Below are 8320 nucleotides of genomic sequence, written 5' to 3'. Positions count from 1 at the left end.
TATTTATCCAAAGGTGATATTGGTAAGTCACAGGTTATGTTCACTCTCATCCTCACTAGATATTACCATAGAAGAGGAGAACGTTGGGGAATTTACCTGACAGTCCAGGGGTTAAGACCTTGCAATACGGGGAGTGTGAGTTCGATCCCTGGTCAAGTAGCCAGGATCTTACATGCTTGCAGCCAAAAAGCCAAAACATAAAACAGAGCAGTATTGTAACAAATTCAGTAAAGACTTTAAAAATGGTCCACATCCAAAAAAAAAAAAGGAGAATATTATTGTAGTGCCAGTTTACAACCCCTTCAACTTTACAGCCCCATTTCTGGTATATGCTTTAATATTTTCTTGGTAAATAAGGAGTTGAGCATCTTGTTGCTGCTACTGCTGCTGCTAAGTCACTTCAGTCGTGTCCTACTCTGTGCGACCCCATAGACGGCAGCCCACCAGGCTCCCCCGCCCCTGGGATTCTCCAGGCAAGAACACTGGAGTGGGTTGCCATTTCCTTCTCCAATGTGTGAAAGTGAAGTCGCTCAGTCATGTTCGACCCTTAGCGACCCCACGGACTGCAGCCTACCAGGCTCCTCCATCCATGGGATTTTCTAGGCAAGAGTAACTGGAGTGGCTTGCCATTGCCTTCTCTGGAGCATCTTTTTACATTTGTTTATTACTAGATACTGTAGCTTGCCAATTCGTATGTATTGCCCATGTTCCTTTAAAAAAAATTGATATAAAAATCGTGCGATTCTTGGGACATCCCCTGGTGGTCCAGAGATTAGGACTCAGTACTTTCACTGCCATAGCCCCAGATTCAGTCCCTGGTGGGGGAACTAAATTCCTGCAAGCCACATGGCATGGCCCCCCAAAAATCGTGGGATTCTTAAAACATTCTAGAGAGTCATCCTTTACCTAGTATTATGATAGACTTAAACTTCTCACAGATTTTTTTTATTGTGATATTGTGATAAAGTTTTAAACATGGATGAAATCATAGCTTTCATTGTTACCCAATAAACTATTTTAAAATTAGACTTGATTTTTTTAAGCAATCAACTACAAATAGATGTGATTTTTTTGAATATTTATAGTGATTATTGTAATAAAAATAATTTCCAGAACAAGATTTAGGATTAGTGATAGCAGGCATCCAGTTGTTTTTCCCAACTTAATGGAAATCACTTAGTGTAACGTTTGCTAATTGTTTCCTTCAGTTCCTATTTAACTTTTTTTTATTTAATTAAAAATGCCTGTGAATATTGTCAGATGCCTTTTTGGTACATTGATATATTTTTCTTCTTGAATTTGTTAATGTGATCAGGTGTACTTTGGTCATTAAGGCAACATGATGCTGATGCAAAATGAACAACTAGACCAACAATAAAATAGAGTCCTGAAATAGACCTAATAATACATATATGTGGTCATCTGATTTATGACAAAAGTTCCTCTGCAGGGTGACACTGATTTTAAAAAATCAATTCCAGATGTATTAGTGATATAATTGTAAAAGATACAACAAAGGCTTTAGAAGAAAACATAGGATATATTTCTGGTCTTGGGGCAACAAAAATTTCTTAAACAGGACACTGGAACCACTATATGGAGAAAAGATAGTCAATTTTACTGTATTAAAATTAAACATCTGTTTTCATCAAGAAAGTAAAAAGACAAGTCACAGACTGGGAGAATATATTCACAATATACTCATCCAGAATGTATAAAGAACCGCTACAGATCAATAAGTGACAGACAACTAGTAAGAGATGGGAGGGACTTCCCTGGCTCTCCAGTGGTTAAGACTCCTCGCTTCCACTGTGGGGATGCAGGTTCGATCCCTGGTCAGGGAACTAAGATCCTGCATGCTGGGCAATATAACCAGAAAAGGAGGGGGGAGGAAAATTAGCACTTACAAAAAATGGGTATCCAAATGAACAATAAAGATATCAGAAGGTACAGAAAATGGAAAAATTAAAACCACAATGTGATAAAACTGTACAGCCACTGTAATAGCTAATGAAAAAATACAAGTAAAGTGCATGTGCAAAAGGCACACCCACAGTCTGCCATTGTGTGCGCTGCCTGTCAATATGCTGCTGCTGCTGCTAAGTCGCTTCAGTCGTGTCCGACTCGTGCGATCCCATAGACGAAAGCCCACCAGGCTCCCTCGTCTCTAGGATTCTCCAGGCAAGAACACTGGAGTGGGTTGCCATTTCCTTCCGCAATGCATGAAAGTGAAAAGTGAAAGTGAAGTCGCTCAGTGGTGTCTGACTCTTCGCGACCGCATGGACTGAAGCCTACCAGGCACCTCCATCCATGGGATTTTCCAGGCAAGAGTACTGGAGTGGAGTGCCATTGCCTTCTCCGACTCTAACCACTGCTAGCCCTCTAACAAGCAAAAACATAACCTCTCCCACATAGTCAATTTCCTTGTTCAGAAATTCACTGATAAAGCCCTCTAAACAAGAGAATTATATATTTTACATATTATAAAGATAACTACGAATTCTCAAACTTCAGTTTTTAACCCACACAGGCTAATTATATTGCCTGCTGCTGCTGCTGCTGCTGCTAAGTCACTTCAGTCGTGTCCGACTCTGTCTGGAAAACACAACCAGTGAGTACCTAACTTATAAAACTTCAGATATTGATAAGGGTCACAAAGAGAAAATATGCTGGGAAAGAGAATTACTGAAGGGGGACAATTCAGTTAATCTTTTCATCTGAAGTGTATAAAGTACCCATAGTGGTAGCAATACAGGTTTTATGTAAGAATAGCCTGACTAACACTGAAAAAAGCTTCAAAGGGGGTACTAATCCAAGGAGAATGAAAAATGCTGAAAAGTCCCTATCATTGAAACACTGGTACTCATGCATGAACAGATCAGTGAAATAGAACAAAATTCCATAAATAGACCCAAATACACAGGGAATTTTATTACATGAGGGGATAGGGAAGTGACACATTCTTTTTGTGTATGTTTTTTCTTTTTTTTTTTTACTTTGGGGACCATATGAATGTTTTGCAAATTTTAAAAGTCAGTAACAACCAAAGGGGAAAGTAGGGAGTAATAAAGAGTATGGGACTAACAGGTGCATACCACTATATATAAAATAGATAAGGATTTGCTGTATAGCACATGGAACTGTACTCAATATCTTGTAATAACCTCTAATGAAAAGTAATCTGAAAATATATATATATATATAAATAACTGAATCACTTTGCTGTACACCTAAAACTATTGTAAATCAACTATAGTTCAGTTTTTTAAAGTGAATCACAGAAGAGAGACCTTAAGTTGGAACATAAGCAAAAACAAATGTTTCCTTCATACTAAACGGGGAAAAAAGACAGGCAAGCAACTTTTGAAGACAATTTGACTGTACTTCTTCAGGCTAAAAACAGAATAAAAAGAATCCGTAAACTAATAATTAACTCTTGTTAGTAGGATTGGTTTACACAGCTATATAGATTAGTAATTCTGAAAATAACTCATGTATTCTAGAATCAGGCAAAAAAGTATTGTGGGAGTAAATAAATAGGAGCCAAGTTTATTGTTGCTGGAGAAGGGAACTACAATATGGAGAGGAGGAGGCTAGAATAAACCCTGTGATTTTGGATTGCAATTGGGAGTATCACTTTTCAAAGTGATGTTTTTAAAAATAAATTTAGAAATACATATAGGAATGTGTGTATGTATGTCCCTCTAGCAGAAAGGACATAAAAGCAATTACACTTTGTAGCAATGAGAATATCCAGCACCCAGATCCAAGGAACAAGGACTCCTTGGAGAAATAGCATAAAAGGCTGAGCAGAGAAAACATAAGATGTGGTTTGGAACATTCTGTGGAAGTAGAAAGTAAGGAAGTGCTCATAAAATGGATGAAATATGTCAGAAAATCACAGTATTTCAAGGAGTTCTCACTGGCCAAATCTGGACAATGTGAGCATCAAAATAGGTCATGATAGTAGCAGATTGAGTAAAATCATTGACTAACCCAGCGACTATAAAACATTTAATAGTAGAATGCCAACTTACTAATGTATTAATAGAAGGCATGGTGAAATTAGAAAATCACCATCAGTCAGTCATCACAGTAATCATTGATTCTGGTAAGAATCATCAATGTAGGGGCCTCCCTGGTGGCTCAGTGTTGAAAGAATCCACCTGCCAGTGCAAGGGACACAGGTGTTTGATCCCTGGTCCAGGAAGATGGCACATGCGACTAAGCCCATGCATCACAACTTACTGAGCCTGTGCTCTAGAGCCTGGAAGCCGCAAACACTGAGCCCATGTGCCACAACTACTGAAGCCTGCATGCCGTAGAGCCCATGCACCCCAACAAGAGAAGCCACTGCAATGAGAAGCTCATGCCCTGCAAATGGAGAGTAGTCCCTCGCTTGTCGCAGCTAGAGAAAAGCCTGCACAGCAACAAAGACCCAGCGCAGCCAGGAAAGAAATAAAATTAAGAAAAAAATCATCAATGTATGCCAAAACTAGTGAGTGAAAATTTGATGAGAAAAAAGAATTTGATACCATTTTAAATTCTGTCTCCACAAATATTGATTACAAAGGGGAAAGTAGTCATTTTACAGTGAAGAAACCTGGCAGACAGCACCTTAACCAGTAATCAAAGTTAACATAACCACTGTGGTACAAAATGATATCCTGTACCTCCTGTTATAATGCATTGAGAAGAACAGAGCAAATCCTGTGATATTCCTAACAAAGGGCATACCAGAATTTAATCATAAGGAAATCACAGAAAAATGCAATTCAAGCAATGTTCTACAATTGGCCTTTACTCTTCAAAAATGTCACCGTCAAGAAAGATCAAACTTGAGGAACTGTTTCAAGTTAAAGGAGACCAAAGAGACATGACAAGTGTAATATATGATCCTGAACCAGAAAAAACTTTTTTTCTATAAAGGCTTTATTTGAACAATTGTGAATTTGAATAAGGTAAATATTAAAAGTATTATATGCATGTAAATTTCGTAATTTTGATAATTATAATAATGGAAATTATGAAAGAGAATGTTTTTGCTTTTAGGATGTATATACTGAAGCATTTAGGGGAAAGGATCCTTATGTGGGCAATTGACTTTTCTGAATGAAATTCCAATTGTTCAGACAAAAATAAGATTGTAAAATAAATGTGGTAAATGTTAGCATTTATAGAATCTATGTGAAGGGTAAACAAATTCTTTGTGCTGTTTTTGTAAGTTTTCTGTTTGATATGTCAAAATAAAAAGTTTTATTAACAAAGAAAACAAGTTTGCATTCTGCCTCCTCCACTAATTGCTCTGTGACTTTGGACAGGTTGCTTCACCTCTTTTGGTTTCTGTATCTGTCACAGGATCAAAATAGTACTGACACAAAGAGATTGTTCTAAGAAATAATTAATGCATGTAACATTTTTAAAAGTAGGCCTGGGAAAAGAAAGAGTACTTTAAATTTTAGCTTTTATAATTTTTACTTGAAAATTTGTGTCTTTTTCACCCCCAAGAAAATTTTTTATCTGCTTTTTTTATTTTTTCCTTAAAATTCCCTTTTCTTCCTTATTATTGGTTTCTCCTAGAATTTCTGACACTGCCTTTCACATGTCATTTTCTTTCATGTTTACCACTTTTATTGTTTTTTTAAATTGCTATTGTTCAGTTGCTAAGTTGTGTCCAACTCTTTGCAACTTCCCTGTCTATAGCCTCATACTTTATTTTAAATAAGCTTTTTCTTTTAAAATGGTTTTAGACCTACAGAAAAGTTGCAAAAATAGTTGAGTTCCCAAATAATGAGAACTCAGTTTTTCCTTTTGTTAACATCCTACACTAATATGGTACATTTGCATTAACATATTCTTATTAACTGAAGCCCATACTCCATCCTTGGACAGCAAGGAGATCAAACCAGTCAATCTTAAAGGAAATCAACCCTGAATATTCATTGGAAGGACTGACGCTGAGGCTGAAGCTCCAATACTTTGGCCACCTGATACGAAGAGCTGACTCATTAGAAAAGGCCCTGATCCTGAGAAAGATTGAATGAAGGAGTAGAAGGGGACGAAAGAGGATGAGATGGTTAGATACCATCACCAACTCAATGGGACATGACTTTGAACAAACTCCAGAACATGGTGAAGGACAGGGAAGCCTGGCGTGCTGCAGTCCATGGGGTCACAGAGTCGGACATGACTGAGTGAACAATACTCAAATCAAATGTCCTTGCTGCTGCTAAGTTGCTTCAGTCGTGTCTGACTCTGTGCGACCCCATAGACGGCAGCCCACCAGGTTCCCCTGTCCCTGGGATTCTCCAGGCAAGAACACTGGAGTGGGTTGCCATTTCTTTCTCCAATTCATGAAAGTGAAAAGTGAAAGTGAAGTCGTGTCCGACTCGTAGCGACCCCATGGATTGCAGCCTACCAGGCTCCTCCATCCATGGGATTTTCCAGGCAAGAGTACTGGAGTGGGCTGCCATTGCCTTCTCCGTCAAATGTCCTTAGTTTTTACCTAATGTCCTTCTGCTCCAGGATCCTATCCAGGATACATTATATTTAGTCCTCTGTATCCTTATGCTGCTCAAGACTGTGACAGTTTCTCAGGATTTCCTTGGTTTTTTTTTTTTTTTTTAGTTTTGGTTGCTTTGGGTCTTCATTTCTGTGCTCAGGCTTTCTTCAGCTGCAGCCAGTGGGGGCTACTCTTCCTTGTGGTGCACGGGTTTCCCATAATGGCTTCTCTTGTTGCAGACAACGGCTCTAGAGTGCACGGGCTTCAGTAGTTGTGTTCCACGAGCTTAGTTGCTCTGTGGCATGTGGGATATTCCAGGACCAGGGATGAAACCCATGTGCCCTGCATTGGCAGGAGGATTGTTTACCACTGGACCATCAGGGAAGTCCCAGTTTCCTTGTTTTTGATGTCCTTGACAGTTTTGAGAAGCACTGGTTAGTTTTATAAAATGTCCCCCAAGTTGTAATTGTCTGAAGTTCTTTTCCTAGTTAGACTTGGGGTTTAAATCTGGAGGAAGAAGTTCACGCTAACTGCCATTCTTACAACATCACATTAGAAGTACATGCTATCAACATATCACTGATGATATCAGCCCTTAAAAAATTATTTACTTTTGGTTGTGCCGGGAATTCGTTGCTGCATATGCTTTTTCTAGTTGTGGCGAGCAGGGGCTCCTCTTCGTTGTGGTGCACAGGCTTCTCATTGCAGTGGCTTTTGTTGCAACGCACAAGCTCTAGGCACACTGGCTTCAGTAGTTGCTGCATGCAGACTCAGTAGTTGTGGCTCATGGGCTTAGTTGCCCGGTGGCATGTGGGATGCTCCTGGATAAGGGATCAGACCTGTGTCCCCTTCATTGGCACATGGATTCTTAGCCACTGGAGCACCAGAGAAGCCCAAGAAGTGACTTTTGGAAAGCACCCAAGGATGGGATCTGGTAGCCAGTGGAGTCCACCATGTGACTAGAGGTTGAAACTTTCAGACCCCCTTTTTCTCTCCTTTGTCACCGTCCCACCTCTGGGGATGGAGAGGGGCTAGAAATTGGGCTATGTAATGAAGCCTCCATAAAAACCCAAAAGGAGGGGGTTCAGAGAGCTTCTAGCTTAGGGAATCAGAATGCATCCATATGTCACTGTGCCCTGCAGGCCCCAAACTCCATGATAACTTTCCCCTCCATATCTCATTTGGCTGTTCATTCATGTCCTTTAACATCCTTCCTAATAAATTGGTAATCTAGTAAGTAAACAGTTTTCCTTAGTTTTGTGAGCCATTGCAGCAAATTAATCAAGCCTGAAGGAGGGGTTGTGAGAACATAACCAATTGGTCAGAAACACAGGTAACAATCTGGGCTTACAATTCGCATCTAAAGTGGTGGGGGTGAGCAATCTTACAGGACCGAGCCCTCAACCTATGCAATCTGATGCTATCTCTGAGTAAATGGTGTCTGAATTGGGTTGAATTGTAGGACATCCAGCTGGTGTCCAAAAATTTCTTGGTGGTGTGTGGAAAACCCTTCACACACATTGTAACTGGTGACCAGAACCCTCTTACCTTCCCTGCTTGGTGGTCTAGAACCTCCCACTTCAAGACTGAAAAACCTGACTTTCATTGTCTTTCATCCATCTATTTGTTTAATAGATACATGTAGTGGTTTCAGAACTGTTTACCCAGACACCATTTATGTATATTTGTCTCTAGACTTACAGTTTCTGCTCATTTCCAGAGTTACTTAGATCAGCTTCTTTCCCCCCCATACTCTTCAGTGAAGTTTATCATACATTTTTAATGCAATGGGTACGTGGGTGCGTACTCAATCACTCA

This window comes from Moschus berezovskii, chromosome 22 (assembly GCF_049115385.1).
Source record: "Moschus berezovskii isolate FMDL1 chromosome 22, NW_MosBer_1.0, whole genome shotgun sequence".
Lineage (NCBI taxonomy): Eukaryota > Metazoa > Chordata > Mammalia > Artiodactyla > Moschidae > Moschus > Moschus berezovskii.
This window is presented reverse-complemented; position numbering follows the sequence as displayed.